At 41.2% G+C, this 20,659-nt stretch overlaps 1 long non-coding RNA gene across 1 annotated transcript; it reads left to right on the forward strand.

Annotated features, from left to right (window-relative positions):
- The first annotated feature begins 367 nt into the window (after positions 1-367).
- LOC123925807 lies at positions 368-20,347 on the forward strand. The gene is made up of 5 exons (XR_006815081.1): positions 368-649; positions 6,789-6,797; positions 7,885-7,889; positions 16,391-16,398; positions 20,338-20,347. It is a non-coding gene; the product is annotated as an uncharacterized LOC123925807 (long non-coding RNA).
- Positions 20,348-20,659: the final 312 nt, after the last annotated feature.

The following is a 20,659-nucleotide window of genomic DNA, read 5'->3' on the forward strand; positions in this document are numbered from 1 at the left end:
TGGGGGTTGCTGGGGGGAGGTGGGATTGGGAGAGGGGGAGCGGGCTATGGACATTGGGGAGGGGAGGCGAACCATAAGAGACTATGGACTCTGAAAAACAACCTGAGGGTTTTGAAGGGTCAGGGGTAGGAGGTTGGGGCAACCTGAGGGTTTTGAAGGGTCAAGGGTGGGAGGTTGGGGGAACAGGTGGTGGGTAATGGGGAGGGCATGTTCTGCATGGAGCACTGGGTGTTGTGCAAAAAGAATGAATACTGTTACGCTGAAAAAATAAATAAAATGGAAAAAAAAATGTTTGTATGTAACTTGGCACTTGTCTCTTTTCACTTTAGGATCCAGCGGGGAAATCGTGATGACACAGACTCCACTCTCCCTCTCTGTCACCTCTGGAAAGCCAGCCTCCATCTCCTGTAGGGCCAGTCAGAGCCTCCAGCACAGTGATGGAAAAACCTATTTGAGTTGGTTCCGGCAGTAGCCAGGCCAGTCTCCACAGGGCCTGATCTACTGGGTTTCCAACCGTCTCTCTGGGGTCCCAGACAGGTTCAGTGGCAGCGGGTCAGGGACAGATTTCACCCTGACAATCAGCAGGATGGAAGCTGACGATGTGGGGGTTTATTACTGTGGGCAAAGTATACAGTCTCTTCTCACAGTGGTTCAGGCCCAAACACAAACCTCCTGCCTGGGGTCCCAGCTGCCCCAGTGAGCAGCTTCTCTGGGGAACTCACAGGATATTCTCTGAGTTTGTGTGAGAGGAAGGAGCTGGAGGCCCGGGGGGAGCAGTGCGCAGCTGGGCGTCAGGCTCCACGTGTTGAGGACCCAACAGCCTCCCAGTCTGGCATGGTAGAAGGCACAGGCAACTAAAGGGGTCCTGTCCTGTGAGGAGCTGGTTATGGTGAAGGGAGGAGTTTCTGTGGGCTCCCCTAATCCTCAGTGCTGTGCCTGTGTGTCTCGAATAAATGTAACCACTCCAGTAACCAGATAGGTGACATGGATCTGGGACAGAAAAGTGAACACAGAAAAGGGGGTTCTTGCAATTTCAAAATTGGGCTTTGAAAATAAACAGCAAGCAGTTATAATAGAGACAAAAGTTACCTTTCTACATCACAGGAAAAGCCAGAGTATATGGGATTTTTCCTTCCCTCCTAAATGGTAAGGGTGTTAACTATATTGAAGTTAAACACTGCCGTAGATACAACGAATCTGATTCTCTAGTACAGTAAGAGAAGGTTTTGAACAAAAAATAAATGAATTATTTTCACATGATGTGATCACTAACCAAAAATGACCCTGAGTGATAAATGTTTTAGAAATCTATAGAAAATTTATGCGTGGAATAGATTCCATTCAAGAGTGCAGCAACATGACCGCTGACCTCACAGTTGGTCATGTCATTATATCATCACAGATATGATGGAAGTTAAGTGATTAAATTGAGAGAAATTGGATCCTAGTTCTACTTGAGAAAATAAAGTATATTAGAGATGATCATCTCTTCGAAGATAATGAATATCAGGCAAGGACAACTAAATGCAATGGTTCAATTCTGGAAGCTTTGACGGTGTGTGGAAAAATGCATCTACAAATCCAGCAGCCTGGAGCCCACAAATCTTGGAGTTTATGACACTTAATAAAGTAGACAATGAATTTCGGATCACTGATAACAAATTATATGAAGTTAAATTAGAAAACAAAATGTTATGTAGAATATTGATAAATGCATGATGAGATGGAGAGAGATTATGGAAGCACTGGGAGCAAACACAGTAAAGTAGGAAGACCCGAGGTTCATCAGGGCCACAGTCGTCTTGCTCCCACATGATGGATGGAACCTTGTGATCTGGAATTTCTGCTTCGATGTCAGATGGGAGAGAAAGTCCAGCTCCCTCAGCGTGCTGAGGTAGATAAAGGAATCCTACATGATGTTTGTATCTCAAAGATGATGTAGTCAAAACAAAATAGTAAAAAGTGATGTCATAAATGACATAAATGAGGTCATAAAAGTGAGAGAGGACACCAAGGAGAATGAGAACACAATCAAATTGGCTGTGATACAAAAATTTCAAAATAGAGTTGACTGAATAGGACAAGATTTCTCTGTCTCTAAGGTAACAGTCCTGAGGTGGGCAGGCTCCCTTGGTTAGGGAAGTGGTTCTGCTGCATCATGTCCCTCAAGTTTTCCCCAGCTGGTCACCATGTGTAGAGATTAGAGACCCTGCTCTTAATTTCTGTCCTTGGTTTAAAAACTCATTCCCTCTTTTATTTTGATAGATATTTAAAATTTTTCTCCACACCCATCAAATTTACAACCCCAAGATCAAGAGTCACATGCTCTCCTCACTGAGCCTGCAAGTTACCCCAAACCCATTTATTCTTGTGCTCATGGTCACTATATCAAAATGCATAGCAGGTTTGCAGGAGAGTCTCCAGAAGGTACAGGATTTCATCCCCCAACAGACTCTCTTGTGTGATGTCATATATGGTAGGATTAATGGTTGCCATAATCATGAGTCTATTATTACATGACCTTCTTCCCAATGTAGACTCCTTGCCCCAACCAGTACTCCCATCAAAACTCTGAACTCTTGGATGGTGAGGCTCACTGGTCAGGAAAGCTTAACTTATCTGGAACATGACATATCTCTGTCCTTCTGGGCAGCCTTGAGCTGTCCTCAGTGGAATCCTCAAGGAATACTATTCATTTTCTCCTTGTTTGCATAGTTGACATGAAAGGTGTCACATGTTGCAGGAGTACAACATAGTCACTCAACAATCTACACATTATTCAATGCTGACCACATAATTGTAGTCCCTGGGGCCAGCGTCATTCCATTATTACTGATTATATTTCCTACGCTGTACTTTTCATATCTCTGACTTTTCATTTTATAAGTGAAACATTGTACCTCGTGACCCTCTTCACCTCTTTCACCCATCCCCTCACACCTCTCTCCCTAGCAACCATCAGTGGGTTCCCTGGAGTCATGAGTGTGTTTCTGCTTCTTTGCTTATTGATTTGCTTTCTTTCTAGATTCCACAAAAAGTGAAATCCTGTAGTATTCGGTTCTGTCTTATTTCACTGATAATACTCTCTATCTCCATCCCTGTAGCTACAGATGACAAGATCTCATTCTTTCTTCTGACCGAGGATGCTTGCATGGTGTACATATAGCACATCTTCATCCATTCCTCTGTGGTTGAACACTTGGGTGGCTTGCACATCTTGGCTATTGCCAATAATGCAGCAATGCACACAGGGCCACATGTATCTTTTGAATTAGGCCTGAATTAGTGTTTTTGTGTTCTTCGTGTAAACACCCAGCAGTAGAATTACTGGATCCTATGGTCCTTCCATGTTTAGGTTGTTGAAGAACTTCCGCACTGTTTCCACAGTGGCTGCACCTATTTTCACTCCTACCAAGAGGGCACAGGGTCACTTTTCTCCACATCGTCGCCAACATTTGGTATTCCTTGTCGTTCTGATACTAGCCATCCTGACAGATGTGAGATGTTATCTCATCATTGTCTTGATTTGTATTTCCCTGATGATGAATGATGTGGAGTCTCTTTCCTGTGTGTCTTGGGATCTGTATGGAGAAATATCTGTTCATGTCTTCTGGAACATGGCATACAATTTTAGGTGCTCTCGTTCTTCTGGACTCGCTTCTTTATTTTTAAAATCTGGGTTTGGAAGTCAGAAAACTCTCCTTTGGTTTTAACGTGCAGTGACCGAGACTGCTAGAAGATGTTGGCTCTAGACAAAGCTCTGCACCCAAACCAGCTCATCAGATGACTCCTCTGTAACAGCGGCTGTAAGGTTTTATAGGTGAGATATGCGTGACACCAGGCGTGATAGACGCAAGGCAAGGTTTATTAAAGGCTCCCTCAGGCAAGGTTCTGTGACTCAGGAGAGGAGAGTCCGGGAAGTCGCACCTGGGAGGGGGTGGAGTAGGTCTTTTATTTGGGTTAAGACAGGGCATAGGTTTACAGCCATATAAGGTAAGGTTTTTGGTGATTGGAGGGTAGGGGGGAGTCCTGATGTTCCTGTTTCCTGCATAGGTATCAGTTTACTTATGGTGACGTGTCCTCGGTATACGTCCTTCCTGCGGGAGAGTCATGGGTAAAGGGAGAGGGCAGCCTAGAAGATGATGGACCAGCGGCCATTTTATTGTTCTTCCTGCATTCCCAGGGCCGCCGACCTAACAGTAGCTGCAATATGCACAACTAAAACACTCAAGTTGTGCCCAGGGTACAAGAAACAGCAGGTCCCCTGGTGCCACAAGGAGCTGTATCTTCTCTGGACTCCTATCCGTGAACCTGGAAATGAGTCCTACTAGCAGGTTACATTTTTTCCACTTTCAAATGGCGCTCTAAGGTAAATGAGAGCAGCATCCAGGGGATAGCAGTTTGGGCTCTGGAGCTGGAAGGCCTGAGTATAAACTCTGACTCTGAACCCTCCTGGGAGCTAGCAGTATGACCTCAGACAACTGTGTCCATTTTCTCATCCATACAGGAGAACATTATTCATCTTAATCATAGGATTGCTCTGAAGAGTAAATTAATTACTACAATACTTCCGTCTGGATTTACCACATAATGCATCTACAACAAAGGTTCAAAAATGAAATTCTGTTCCTTCTTTCAGAAAGAAACTCAGGAAACAGAGAGAACCTAGTCAGGATGTTTGCCAATTTCCCAAAGGTCTTTGTTCAAGTGTGTGGTAATCTCCTATAAATAATCAAATGGAAAATCTTCCTGCAGAAAGGGGAAAGTGGTTTCTTTTAGCAAAGGGAATAGTCGACAAAAGAATGAGGCAGCCCATGAAAAGGGAGAAGATATTTTGCAAATGACACTGCAGATAAAGGGCTGCTATTCAAGATATATGAAGAATTTCTCAAACTCAACACCAAAAAAAAAAAAAAAAACCAAAAAAAAAAAAACCAAAAAAAACCCAAGTAATCAAGTCAATGAATGGGCAGAAGACATGAATAGAAGATTCATGTCTTCTCCAAAGAAGATATACAAATGGCTGAGAGACACTTAAAAAAATGTTCAGCATAATTAGCCATCAGGGAAATTCAAATCAAAACCACATTGAATACCACTTTACAATGGTTAGAATGGCAAAAATCCTCAAGGCAAGAAACAGCAAATGTTGGAGAAGTTGTGGAGAAAGGGGAACCGTCTTACACTGTTGGTGGGAATGCAAGTTGGTACAGCCACTTTGGAAAACGTCATAGAATTTCCTCAAAAAGTTAAAAATAGAGCTACCCTATGACCCAGCAATTATACTACTGCTAAGATACAGATGTAGTGAAAAGAAGGGGCACATGTACACCAATGGTCATGGCAGCAATATCCATGATAGCCCAACTGTGGAAAGAACTGAGATGCCCTTCAATTGATGAATGGATATAGAAGATGCAGTTCATAATTTACAGTGGAAATTTATTCAGCCATCAGAAAGGATGAATACCCATCATTTACATTGACTTGGATGGGGGGGATTATGTTAATTGAAGTAAGCCAAGCAGAGAAAGACAATTATCATATGGTTTCAATCATATGTAGGACATGAGGAATAGCATGGAAGACATTAGGAGAAAGAAGGGATAATGAAGTGGGAAAATTGGAGGAAGAGATGAACTAAGAGAGACTATGGACTCTGGGAAAAAATCTGAGGTTTTTAGAGGGGAAGAGAGTGGGTTAACCTGTGATGGGAATTAGAGAGGGCACATATTGCAATGAGCACTTGGGTGTTATACGCAATAAATCACAGAACGCTACATTGAAAACTAATGAAGTACTGTATGGAGACTAGTGTATCATAATAAAAAGAAATTTTAAAACAGTGGTTTCATTGAATTATCTGAATCACAGTTTCATAAGCTGTAAGGTCCTTCATTACAGGTTGAGCAGAGCACTCATTCAGTTTCAGACCAAACACTGGGAGACCTGCTGGACTAGCTGGAGTACTGGGACAGCACTGGGGTTGGGGACCAGCTGAGAGGTGAAGGGACACATGCAGAGGACACCCACAAAGCCCTAATCATGGCAGGCCCATCACCTTTGTGGAACTTGGGAGCAAAGCAGCAGAGAAAGGTGCTACTCTTGGCCTTCAGACTCTATTCAACACAGATTTGGGAAAACAGGTTGTGATTTCAACATATATTGATTTAAACCTCCTTAATATTGCCAGATGTGATCAGTGTAAGACACAGAAGAGGGTGTCCCCTCCCTCCACATTCATGGGGCGGTCACCACCCTGTTCCACTAAGACCACTGAAAGGAGTGAAGGTGAGATCCACTCACACTGAGAACTTGAAGACCAGTTTTCCTGTGCAGCCATCTCTCTGTGCTCGCAGTACTTCCCAGTGGAGTGGGACAGCCAGCGGGAGTGTCTGGAGTCAGCCCGAGACAGAAACCTGAGAGAGCAAAATGAAATGCAATATATGCACAGAGACTGAATGACACTGGACATCGATTCTTATGACTCTGCAGTCACTCCTTTCCTAAGCTGTGGAGCAGCCAAATCTTGGGTGGCCTCAGAGGTCTTTGGATCCCAAACATAATGGGGAAGTCACAATTCAGAACTTAAAACTATGCATCACTACCTCATGTTGCCACACTCTGAAACAGAACCTGGAAAGCAATTATCATTTCTTACAGACCTCATAATTAATATATTTTTGAAAATGTGCAAGAAAGAATTTCACTTAATGCTAGAAATGATACTGTCCAAGAACAGAAAAAAACCCCTCAGAATTACTCCCCCCCCCACGTGGCCACAAGAGGGCGCAGGGGTACCACGGGGATACCTGGATGACTCTGGCTGTGTCTGGCTTTAACACCAAGAGCCCAGTCTGATGTTAGAATGTTTTATTATTTCATGTTACCACTTATGATTACATCTCAGAGATTCCCCTTTTCACCCAGGGATAATGTCACATCTCCTCCTACCGCCCACGTTTCCATCAGATTCCATGGCGACAGGGAAAATAGCACTTAGTGAAGGTTCCAAAATGTCACATTTGATTCAGCAGAAAACAAGTTCCCTCCATCAAATACTGTCCTGGGCAGAGTGTAACTCTGGGGAAAGGACCCACACAGGAAACACATATGAGAAAGACTTGTGGTGAGAGGTCCCTCTGGCAACGGAAAAGAGTGTGGAGTAGTCACTGACAGGCCATCAGGATACCATGCAAGGTGCTCCTCACCCAGGTCTGAGAAAGTGGGAAGCCTGCAGGCTCTCACGGGCCCATGGCCATGGCTTTGGGAACCCACTGATGAGACTCACACTTGCTCACATCCGCAGTCACCACTGGTGTCAGAGAGAGAACTGGTATCAACTGGTTTCCCCACACTTCAGAACTGTGCACACAGCCTCTCAGTGACCAACAGGGTGACGGATGAAACAGGGGCTTTCATTAGATTTATACCAGTAGCTGCATCCAGCATGGAAAACTGGGCAGAAGGGACATCTCTCAAGACCTAATCAAAAATCACTTTGTGACTTTTTCTCTTTTAATATTGATCCTCCATGACATGTGGGAACCCTCAGAATGAGAAGGGAGACTCATGTTATTCACCCCCAAAATGGGTCTGGCCAACTGACCCCACAGTTGGGCCATGCCAGGAATCTGTACGTTCTCTTTAGATAACCAGTGTTCAGGACAGTGTGGCTGAGGCTGCTCACAGGTGGTTCCATGCTGACTCTATTACCCTCGAATCAGGCAATGCTGACCCCTGAAGGAATGACCTCTGCTCTCTTTGGCATCATGAGCACAGGTCTACTCTGCCCTGATCTCACTGCCAAACTCTCAGCCTCATTGCATGTTCACTGTGTTATAGGCAGTGCTAGGCCCCAGGGAGAGTATTTTTTCCCAAAAGCCCAAGTCAGACTCACTATATCCATTAAGTCTGATTGGCCCTGTTCTGCCATCCTCCCTGTCGTACACAACATCTGCAGCCTCCCCTCATTTCTACCTTGCTAAATCATCAAAAGACACAATCTCACTGATCAGATCAGAAATAAAAGGTTGGAAAATCATCTCTTTATTGAAATAAGTGCAGTAGAGGTATGGTTACATAGTCTCCAGGGGAGATTGTCAGAACAGTGTCCTAACTCTGTAAATCCTGGTAGGGCATCAATCCTACCATGAAATTTGCATCTCTATCTCCCTAGTAGGGAGTAGCTCAGTGAATTATGTAACTAGATTTTTTATTTTTTATTTCTGCAGCACATTAGGTGGTAGAAAACTCTTTTCACTTATATGAATAACACAATAACAGTCATGCATTGGTGGGTATTTTAATAAATCACCTTTTCATAAGTTCCATGTTTTCATCCATCCTATTCCTCTTTTCCTTTCTCCAAGCTATTAACATCCAAGTTGTCACTGACCATCAGAGAAACATTTGGCATTTAAGAGTGAATGTAATTTATTTCTTCAATATTGTCTATTGGGTTGCATGTATAAATATAACTAAATCTGAAAAACAAAATAAACTCTTCTGAAAAACAGAAATAGGCTCTTACCAATAAATTCAACATATGGCCAAATAAGGAGTATGTTTAATATAGCTCCTTTGAATGTGTTCGTCCAGGACTTCTTTACAAAAAGGTTTTCAATAGTCATCTTCATTTATTGTCCAGGTAATCAGAAATGTTGGCACAGATAACTCCTGGTATGATGCACTGAGGCTATATTCCTTCTGCAATATTCTTGCAAAACTGAAAATCTTATTCCAACAAATAGAAAGCATCACACAAACCTGATGAGCAGGACAAACCAAAAAGAACTGTCCAATACACTGCAAAGGTTTCAAGGTCATGAACACACAAAAAAGAGATAATCATCACAGATTGGAGGAAAGTAAGGAGACATGGAACCACATGCGGTGTGGTTCTTGGATTTTATCATAGGACATAAAAAGGGCTTTAGTGGAAAAGTTAGTGAAACCAAAGAAGGATTATTAATTAATTAATCAATGGCATTGTATCAATGTTAATTTCCTGGCTAAGATAATTATAGTAAGGTTATGTAAGCTGTTCACCTTAGGGAAAGCTGGAGAGAGAGTGGATGGAAACAATCTTAATAATTTTGAAATTTCTTTTAAGTGTGAAATGATGTCAAAATAAATTGAACTATGTAATAAAAAGTATTTACATAAGAGTACTAGTTGTTATTTCACTAGTCCATGGCGTCAGTTTCTTTTCTCTCCTTTACTTTTTGTGATTCCTCTTTATTTTCTTTTATTTACTTATGTTTTGAAGTCTAGTTGACATGCAATGTTACATCAGCATCAGGTGCACACCACGGTCATTCAAGAACCTGTACATTACACTCTGCTCACCGCAGTGCAGTTCCCATGTCGTCAGAGGACACTACTGTGATACCATTGACCCTATTGCCTGGGCTGTACTTTCTTCCCCGTGACTTACTCTTTCCATTGCTGGAAGCTTATACCTCCCTCACCTCTCATTCATCTTTCCTGTCTCCCCTCCTCCTTCCTCTCTGGCAGCCCTTAGTTTGTTCTCTGTATTTGTCAGTCTGGGTTCTACATTTTGTTATTTTACCATTTTTTCCCTAGATTTGACATAAAATAAATCATATGGCATTTGGCTTTCTCTGTCTGACTTATTTCACTTTGCACACTATCCTCCAGGTCCATCCATGCGGTCACAGATGGCAGATTTCATTGTCCCTTATGACTGAGTAATATTTCATTGTATGTACATACCACCTCTTCTTTATCTGTTCATTTATTGATGGACACTTATGTTGCTTCCATATTAAGCTATTGTAAAAAAATACCGCAATAAACATATAGTTGCATATTATCTTTTCAAACTGGTGTTTTCATTGTCTCTGGATAAATAGCAAGTAGTGGAATTACTGGATTATATGGTATTCCTATTTTTAATTTCCGGAGAATTTTAATTTCTGGTTTTGGAGGAAACTCCATACTGTTTAAATGCCATACTGTTTTCCACAGTGGCTTCACCAATGTACATTCCCACCCAACAGAGCCCCAAAACAGGGTTCCTTTTTCTCCACATCCCCACCAACACCTCTTAATTCTTTTCTTTTTGATACTAGCCAATCTGTCAGGTGTAAGGGGATATCTCATTGTGGTTTTGATTTACATTTCCCTGATGTGATGTTGAGGCTCTTTTTATGCGTCTGTTGGCCAACCTCAATCTTCATTAGAAAAATGTATATTCAGATTCTTTGTTCATTTTTAATCAGATTATTTGGGGTTTTTTGGTGGTGAGTTGTAAAAGTACTTTATATATTTTGGATATTAGTACCTTATTGGACGTATCATTTGCAAATATCCTCTCCCATTTAGTAAGTTGCCTTTTTGTTTTGTTGATGGCTCCCTCTGCTGTGCAAAAGGTTTTCATTTGGTGAAGTCGCAATATTTTATTTTTGCTTTTATTTTCTTTGTCTAAAAATATATATTTAGAAAAATGTTACTAAGGCTAATGGCAAAGAGATTACTGCCTATGTTTTCTTGAAGGAATTTTATGGTTTCAAATCTTACAATTAGGTCTTCAATCCATTTTAAGTTTATTTTGGCCTGTGGTGTAAGAAAGTGATCCAATTTCATTCCTTCGCATGGAGCTGTCATGTTTTCCCAACACCATTTATTGAACAGATGTCCCCATTGTATACTCTTGCCTCCATTGTCATAGATTAATTCACTATATAAGCACAGGTTTATTTCTGGGCTCTCTATTCTGTTCATTGAACTTTATTACTATTTTCATGCCAATACTATACTGCTTTCTTTACTATAGCTTTGTAGTATTGCTTGCAGTCTAAGATTGTGATACCTTCAGCTTTGTTCTTCTTTCTCAAGATTGCTGTGGATACTCAGGGTTGACCTTTTAAAATAGAAATGTAAAATGGGCCTAGAAAAAGTTGGAGAACTAGAAATGTAACAGGGAAACAGAAAGAAACATTTAAATATGTCCTTCCTACCGCTTAGGTAGCATAGATTGCATCTCTATTAGTTTTGCTCCAATCAAAGACAGCCTTTTATGTCACTCTGCTCACATGAGAGGTCATATGCCTCTCCAGCTGGCTCTTTCCATTTGGCTGCACCCACAGGGGATTTGCATGTTGTCCCCTAGGGAGGACCCTCCCTTGCCAGTCTGAGATAAAAATCAACTCTCAACTTGTCTTGACCTACCAAGACTCATCTCTTTAACTTGCCAAAATGAGGTTCCCTGCTCAGCTCTTGGGGTTCCTCATGCTCTGGTTCCCAGGTAAGGACAGGGTGCCCAAGGAGGAAGAAAATGAGAGGGCAGGATGAACCCTGAGGGCACCGCTCTTTCCCACATAAATTCTGTTTCCATGTGAGATAGATGTCTTCCTACTGGAATGGGGCTTGTGACATTTAGATCTGTGGGAAAGGAAGAGTCCTGAGGGAAAAGGACCTGTATGTACTCTGGTGACCATGTGGCACTGAAGACGGGGAGGGCTTAGGTGACTTCTAAGCTCCTGCTATGTCTCGCCAATCTCTAGTTCTTTTTTGAAATTGGAAAGTTTTTGAGTTCTGAATCAAGATCTCTTAAAAGGCCTTTTAGTCTGAAATAAAGAGCAAAAGGGAAATTATGGAAATTACTCACAATGTTTGAACTTAACCTTGCACTTCTCTCTTCTTACTTTAGGGTCCAGTGGGGAGGCCGTGATGGCACAGACCCCACTCTTCCTGCCCGTCACCCCCGGAGAACCAGCCTCCATCTCCTGCAGGGCCAGTCAGAGCCTACTATATAGTGATGGAAACACTTATTTGTATTGGTACTTGCAAAAGCCAGGCCAGTCTCCACAGCTTCTGATCTATGGGGTTTCCTACCGTTTCCTTCGGGTTCCGGGCAGGTTCAGTGGCAGTGGGTCAGGGACAGATTTCACCCTGACAATCAGCAGGGTGGAGGCTGATGATGTGGGAGTTTATTACTGCATGCAAGGTACACATGTTCCTCACAGTGATTCAGCCCGAAACACAAACTCCCTGCTTGTTGTGGCCCAGCTGCCCACATGTATTGTTTGTCTGAGGAGCAGGCACAGCAGATTCTCTCAGTCAGTGTAAGAAGACATTGGAGACCCGAGGGGACTAGGTTGAGTTTGCAGGCTCTGGACCATGATGAAGGCTGCACCCCAGCACCATCCTTTATGGGTGTCAGCTGAAACAGCCTTGACATGACATGACTGTCATGGAGAATGGGTGACCTCTGAGCCACCAGTCAGGACAGAGGGAGGAGCTGAATGAAAGTGCATCTGCTCTTCCCTGCCTTGTGTAAGGTTGGAGGTCAAACTCAGCAGGAAAGCCAGGGAAGAGAGGCCATTCCTGGAAATGAAAGTGGAATTCTGTTGGTATTTGACTATTTTCATATTTGATCACTGAGTCATTCTCCATGCCAGTTATAGGCCTTTGCTTTTTTCCTATTTCTTCATTGTCAGTTCTTGTCAGCTTGTATATTTCTAGGAATTCATTAATTTCTTATGGAAAATTCAATGTGTGGATGTACAATGGTTCATAACATCCCCTTACTGTTCATTTATTTCTGTAAAATGTAGTAATGTCTGCACTTTCAAATCTGATTTCAGTAATTTGAGCCTTCCCTCTTTTTTCTTCAGCAAGCTAAATATTTGCCATTCTTATTGGTTTTTTAAAAATATTTTTATTTATTTATTTATTTCACAGAGAGAGAGAGAGAGAGATCACAAGTAGGCAGAGAAGCAGGCAGAGAGAGAGAGAGCAGGAAGCAGGCTCCCTGCCGAACAGAGAGCCCGATGTGAGGCTTGATCCCAGAACCCTGAGATCATGACCTGAGCTGAAGGCAGAGGCTTATCCCACTGAGTCACCCAGGCACCCCCATCTTATTGTTTTTTTTTTTTTATTTCTTTTCAGCATAACAGTATTCATTGTTTTTGCACCACACCCAGTGCTCCATGCAATACGTGCCCACCCTAATACCCACCACCTTGTTCCCCTACCTCCCACCCCCCCCGCCCCTTCAAGACCCTCAGGTTGATTTTCAGAGTCCATAGTCTCTCATGGTTCACCTCCCCTTCCAATTTCCCTCAACTCCCTTCTCCTCTCTATCTCCCCATGTCCTCCATGTTATTTGTTATGCTCCACAAATAAGTGAAACCATATAATAACTGACTCTCTCTGCTTGACTTATTTCGCTCAGCATAATCTCTTCCAGTCCTGCCCATGTTGCTACAAAAGTTGGGTATTCATCCTTTCTGAAAGAGGCATAATACTCCATCGTGTATATGGACCACATCTTCCTTATCCATTCGTCCGTTGAAAGGCACCTTGGTTCTTTCCACAGATTGGTGACCGTGGCCATTGCTGCTATAAACATTGGGGTTCAGATGGCCCTTTTTTCACTACATCTGTATCTTTGGGGCAAATACCCAGCAGTGCAATTGCAGGGTCACAGGGAAGCTCTATTCTTAATTTCTTGAGGAATCTCCACACGTCCTCCAAAGTGGCTGCACCAACTTGCGTTCCCACCAACAGTGGAAGAGGGTTCCCCTTTCTCCACATCCTCTCCAACACACGTTATTTCCTGTCTTGCTAATTTTGGCCATTCTAACTGGTGTCAGGTGATATCTCAATGTGGTTTTAATTTGAATCTCCCTGATGGCTAGTGATGATGAACATTTTTTCATGTGTCTGATAGCCATTTGTATGTCTTCATTGGAGAAGTGTCTGTTCATATCTTCTGCCCATTTTTTGATATGATTATCTGTTTTGTGTGTGTTGAGTTTGAGGAGTTCTTTATAGATCCTGGATATCAACATTTTGTCTGTACTGTCATTTGCAAATATCTTCTCCCATTCTGTGGGTTGCCTCTTTCTTTTGTTGACTGTTTCCTTTGCTGTGCAGAAGCTTTTGATCTTGATAAAGTCCCAAAAGTTCATTTTTGCTTTTGTTTCCTTGGCCTTTGGAGACATCTTGGAAAGAAGTTGCTGTGGCTGATATCGAAGAGGTTACTACCTCTCCTCCAAGATTCTGATGGATTCCTGTAAACATTGAGGTCCTTTATCCATTTTGAGTTTATCTTTGTGTATGGTGTAAGAGAATGGTCGAGTTTCATACTCCTACATATAGCTGTCCAGTTTTCCCAGCACCATTTATTGAAGAGACTGTCTTTTTTCCACTGGATATTTTTTACTGTTTTGTCGAAGATTATTTGACCATAGAATTGAGGGTCCATATGTTGGCTCTCTACTCTGTTCCACTGGTCTATGTGTCTGTTTTTATGCCAGTACCATGCTGTCTTGGTGATCACAGCTTTGTAATAAAGCTTGAAATCAGGTAATGTGATGCCGCCAGTTTTATTTTTGTTTTTCAACATTTCCTTAGCAATTCAGGGTCTCTTCTGATTCCATACAAATTTTAGGATTATTTGCTCCAGCTCTTTGAAAAATACCGGTAGAATTTTGATTGGAATGGCATTAAAAGTATAGATTGCTCTAGGCAGTATAGACAGTTTAACAATGTTTATTCTTCTGATCCAAGAGCATGGAACGGTCTTCCATCTTTTTGTGTCTTTTTCAATTTCTTTCATGAGTATTCTGTAGATCCTCGAGTACAGATCCTTTACCTCTTTGTTTAGGTTTATTCCCAGGTATCTTATGGTTCTTGGTGCTATAGTAAATGGAATCAATTCTCTAATTTCCCTTTCTGTATTTTCATTGTTAGTGTATAAGAAAGCCACTGATTTCTGTACATTGACTTTGTATCCTATCACTTTACTGAATTGCTGTATGAGGTCTAGTAGTTTGGGGGTGGAGTCTTTTGAGTTTTCCATATAAAGAATCATGTCATCTGCGAAGAGAGAGAGTTTGACTTCTTCATTGCCAATTTGGATACCTTTTATTTCTCTTTGTTGTCTGATTGCTGTTGCTAGGACTTCTAGTACTATATTGAACAAGAGTGTGAGAGTGGGCATCCTTGTCGTGTTCCTGATCTCAACGGGAAGGCTGCAAGCTTTTTCTCATTAAGGATGATATTTGCTTTGGGTCTTTCATGGATTTTGTGAAATTCAAGAATGTTCCCTCTGTCCCTATACTTTGAAGCGTTTTAATCAAGAATGGATGTTGGATTTTGTCAAATGCTTTTCTGCATCAATTGATAGGCCCATGTGACTCTTCTCTCTTCTCTTATTGATTGTTTCTATCACATTGATTGATTTGTGAATGTTGAACCATCCTTGTAAACCAGGGATGAATCCCACCTGGTCATGGTGGATAACCTTTTTAATGTACTGTTGGATACTGTTTGCTAGGATCTTGTTGAGAATCTTAGAATCCATATTTATTGGTGATATGGGTCTGAAATTCTTTTTGGTATGGTCTTTGCCTGGTTTGAGGATCAGGGAATGCTGGCTTCATAAAAAGAGTCTGGAAGTTTTCCTTCTGCTTCAATTTTTTGGAAACAGCTTCAGGAGAATAGGTGTTATTTCTTCTTGGAAAGTTTGATAGAATTCCCCAGGGAATCCATCAGGTCCTGGGCCCTTGTTTTTTGGGAGGTTTTTGATCACTGCTTCAATCTCGTTACTAGATATCAGTCTATTCAGGTTGTCAATTTCTTCCTGGTTCAAATTTGGGAGTTTATAGTTTTCCAGGAATGCCTCCATTTCATCTAGGTTGCTTAGCTTATTGGCATATAACTGTTGCTAATAATTTCTGATGATTTTTTCTACTTTCTTGGTGTTAGTTGTGATCTCTCCCTTTTCATTCATAATTTTATTAATTTGGTCTGTCTCTCTTTTCTTTTGGATTAGTGTGGCCAATGGTTTATCAATCTTATTGATTCTTTCAAAAAAACCATCTTAGTTTCATTGATACGTTCTACTGGTATCTCTGGTTTCTACCTCACTGATATCTGCTCTAATCTTGATTATTTCCTTTCTTATGTGTGGAGTTGGTTTGATTTGTTGCTGATTCTCCAGCTCTTTAAGGTGTAGAGACAGCTGGTGTATTTTGGATTTTTCAGTTTTCTTGAGGGAGGCTTGGATGGTTATGTATTTCCCCCTTAGGACTGCCTGTGTGGTGTCCTATAAGTTTTAGACTGAAGTGTCTTCATTCTCATTGGTTTCCATGAATTGTTTTAGTTCTTCTTTGATCACCTGGTTGATCCAAGCATCTAAGCAAGGTGGTCTTTAGCTTCCAGGTGTTTGAGTTCCTTCTGAACTTTTCCTTGTGATTGAGTTCCAGTTTCAAAGCATTGTGATCTGAGAATATGCAGGGAATAATGTCAGTCTTTTGGTATTGGTTGAGTCCTGATTTGGGACCCAGTATGTGGTCTATTTTGGAGAAGGTTCCATGTGCACTTGAGAAGAATGAGTATTCTGTTATTTTAGGGTGGAATGTTCTATATATATCTATGAGGTTGATCTGGTCCAATGTGTCATTCAATGCTCTTGTTTCTTTATGGATTTTCTGCTTCAATGATCTGTCTATTACTGAGAGAGGCGTGTTAAGATCTCCTACTATTAATGTATTCATATCAATATGACTCTTTATCTTGATTAATAGTTTTCTTATGTAATTGGCTGCTCCCATATTGGGGGCATAGATATTTACAATCATTAGATCATCTTGGTGGATAGTCCCTTTAAGAATTATGTAGTGTCCTTCTGTATCTCTGATTACAGTCTTTAGTTTAAGATCTAATTTATCTGATATGAGAACCGCTTCCCCAGCCTTCTTTTGAGGTCCATTGGCATGAAAGATGCTTCTCCATCCCTTTACTTTCAGTCTGTGTGTATCCTTAGGTTCAAAATGGGTCTCTTGTAGACAACATATGGATGAGTCCTGTCGTTTTACCCAATATGCAACCCTGTGTCGTTTTAGAGGCGCATTTAGGCCATTCACATTGAGAGTGATTATTGATAAATACGTTTTTTTTTTCCATTTTATTTATTTTTTCAGCGTAACAGTATTCATTCTTTTTGCACAACACCCAGTGCTCCATGCAAAACGTGCCCTCCCCGATAAATACGTTTTTATTGATATCATGTTACCTTTGAAGTCTTTCTTTCTGTAGATTGTCTCTATATTTCTGTTCAATGATATTCTTAGGATTTTTTCTCTTTTATAGGACCCCCCCCTTAATATTTCCTGCAGTGTCGGCTTGGTGGTTGCATAGTCTTTTAAGCCTTGCCGGTCTTGGAAACTCTTTATCTCTCCATCCATTTTGAATGTCAGTCTTGCTGGATAAAGTATTCTTGGCTGCATGTTCTTCTCATTTAGTACTCTGAATATATCTTGCCAGCCCTTTCTGGCTTGCCAGGTCTCTGTGGACAGGTCTGACGTTATTCTGATGGACTTTCCTCTGTATGTAAGGAGCTTCTTTGTCCTGGCTGCTTTCAAGAGGGTCTGCCTACAATTATAATTCTTCATTCTAACTATCAGGTGTCTCGAGGACTTTCAAGAATCTATAATCTTGGTGGGAAACTGTTCTTCCTCTAGTACATGAATGCTGGTTCCATTCGTGAGATTTGGAAAATTTTCATGGATAACTTGTTCCACTATATCTTCTAGACTTCTTTCTTTCTCCTCCCCTTCAGGGATTCCAATAATTCTGATGTTGGAACGTTTCATGGAATAATTTATTTCCCTGATTCTGTTTTCGTGGCTTCTGAACTGTTTGTTCCAGGCTTCCTCCTGATCCTTTCTCTCTATCTGTTTGTCCTCCAGATCACTAATTCTATCTTCTGTCTCAGTTACCCTAGCCTTTAGAGAATTTAGATTAGATTGGAACTGATTGAGAGCATTTTGAACACCATCTCTGGTGTCTTTCAGTTCTGCCCTAATCAATTCCAATTGGTCATCCCTGGCTTTCTCCAACCTAGCTATTGCCTGGGTAATTGTTACCCTGAATTCCCTTTCCAACATATTGTCTATGTCGATAGCACTTAGCTCTATTGCAGAAGGCCCATCCATTGTATTTTTCTTCTGTTGGGCATTCCTCCTCCTAGTCATTTTGGTGAGAGATGGCTGAACGGATGTAGCTGGATTTATCTACCGTGGTGCAGTCAAGGTGCACCCTGGAACGCTTCTGAGCAATCAGGATTCCCCACCCAAACGAGAGAAAAAAGAAAGAAAAGGAAAAAAGAGAGAGAGAGAGAGAGAGAGAGAGAGACAGGAAAAAAAGGAAGATAAAAGAGAAGACTCAGTCCAAATGGGCCCCAAGGTAAGATTTATGAAGTATACAAATAAAAACAGACAAACAAAAAGACTGATAAAAGTAGTTGACAAGAAAAAAATAATATATATATAAAAGCAAAAAAAGGAAAAACCTCATGAAAAAGAACCCCAAGTATAAGATTTATATACTATCAGGATAAACACAAATACACAGAAACACTGGCGGAAGAAAAAGATGGTAGAGTGGTTATAAATTCTCAGTGTGGGTGAGGAAGGTTATTTTGATTCTTCCTGGATGTATCTTGATATCTTTGTTAAAGGACTCAACTTTCCTAAGATGAAGGGAGATTAAAATTGGTTTACCTATAGGGGTAGTATTCATTGGGGAAAGGGGGTTACCTTGAAGTTTAACTCTATATGAATATTAGAAAATAAAAATAAAAAATGAATAAACTAGACTCAACTAAAGTAAAATTTAAAAAAATTAAAAAATAGAAAAGCAAAAGAAAAACATGGGTGTATGTATCAAAAAGTTCAGGTTAGAAGGTTATTATGGAATTTGATGTACTGGACATTCACTGTGATGGTAAATAGGTTAAAAATGATCTATATAAAAAATGAACTAGAATAGTGGGAATGAGTTAAAAATAAAAGTTATATCTATTGCTGTGCAAAAGCTTTTGATCTTGATGAAATCCCAATAGTTCATTTTTGCCCTTGCTTCCCTTGCCTTTGCCGTTGTTCCTAGGAAGATGTTGCTGCGGCTGAGGTCGAAGAGGTTGCTGCCTGCATTCTCCTCAAGGATTTTGATGGATTCCTTTCTCACATTGAGGTCCTTCATCCATTTGGAGTCTATTTTCGTGTGTGGTGTAAGGAAGTGGTCCAATTTCATTTTTCTGCATGTGGCTGTCCAATTTTCCCAGCACCATTTATTGAAGAGGCTGTCTTTTTTCCATTGGACATTCTTTCCTGCTTTGTCGAAGATTAGTTGGCCATAGAGTTGAGGGTCGATTTCTGGGCTCTCTATTCTGTTCCACTGATCTATGTGTCTGTTTTTGTGCCAGTACCATGCTGTCTTGATGATGACAGCTTTGTAATAGAGCTTGAAGTCCGGAATTGTGATGCCACCAACTTTGGCTTTGTTCTTCAATATTCCTTTGGCTATTCGAGGTCTTTTCTGGTTCCATATAAATTTTAGGATTATTTGTTCCATTTCTTTGAAAAAAATGGATGGTATTTTGATAGGGATTGCATTAAATGTGTAGATTGCTTTAGGTAGCATAGACATTTTCACAATATTTATTCTTCCAATCCAGGAGCATGGAACATTTTTCCATTTTTTTGTGTCTTCCTCAATTTCTTTCATGAGTACTTTATAATTTTCTGTGTATAAATTCTTAGTCTCTTTGGTTAGGTTTATTCCTAGGTATCTTATAGTTTTGGGTACAAAGGAAACAGTTAACAAAACCAAAAGACAGCTGACAGAATGGGAGAAGATATTTGCAAACGACATATCAGATAAAGGGCTAGTATCCAAAATCTATAAGGAACTTAGCAAACTCAACACCCAAAGAACAAACAATCCAATCAAGAAATGGGCAGAGGACATGAACAGACATTTCTGCAAAGAAGACATCCAGATGGCCAACAGACACATGAAAAAGTGCTCCACGTCACTCGGCATCAGGGAAATACAAATCAAAACCACAATGAGATATCACCTCACACCAGTCAGAATGGCTAAAATTCACAAGTCAGGAAATGACAGATGCTGGAGAGGATGTGGAGAAAGGGGAACCCTCCTCCACTGTTGGTGGGAATGCAAGCTGGTGCAACCACTCTGGAAAACAGCATGGAGGTTCCTCAAAATGTTGAAAATAGAACTACCCTATGACCCAGCAATTGCACTACTGGGTATTTACCCTAAAGATACAAACATAGTGATCCGAAGGGGCACGTGTACCCGAATGTTTATAGCAGCAATGTCTACAATAGCCAGACTATGGAAAGAACCTAGATGTCCATCAACAGATGAATGGATCAAGAAGATGTGGTATATATACACAATGGAATACTATGCAGCCATCAAAAGAAATGAAATCTTGCCATTTGCGACGACGTGGATGGAACTAGAGTGTATCATGCTTAGTGAAATAAGTCAATCGGAGAAAGACAACTATCATATGATCTCCCTGATATGAGGACATGGAGAAGCAACATGGGGGGGTAGGGGGATAGGAGAAGAATAAATGAAACAAGATGGGATTGGGAGGGAGACAAACCATAAATGACTCTTAATCTCACAAAACAAACTGGGGGTTGCTGGGGGGAGGTGGGATTGGGAGAGGGGGAGCGGGCTATGGACATTGGGGAGGGGAGGCGAACCATAAGAGACTATGGACTCTGAAAAACAACCTGAGGGTTTTGAAGGGTCAGGGGTGGGAGGTTGGGGGAACAGGTGGTGGGTAATGGGGAGGGCA

Source organism: Meles meles, chromosome 15, assembly GCF_922984935.1.
Source record: "Meles meles chromosome 15, mMelMel3.1 paternal haplotype, whole genome shotgun sequence".
NCBI classification, from domain to species: domain Eukaryota; kingdom Metazoa; phylum Chordata; class Mammalia; order Carnivora; family Mustelidae; genus Meles; species Meles meles.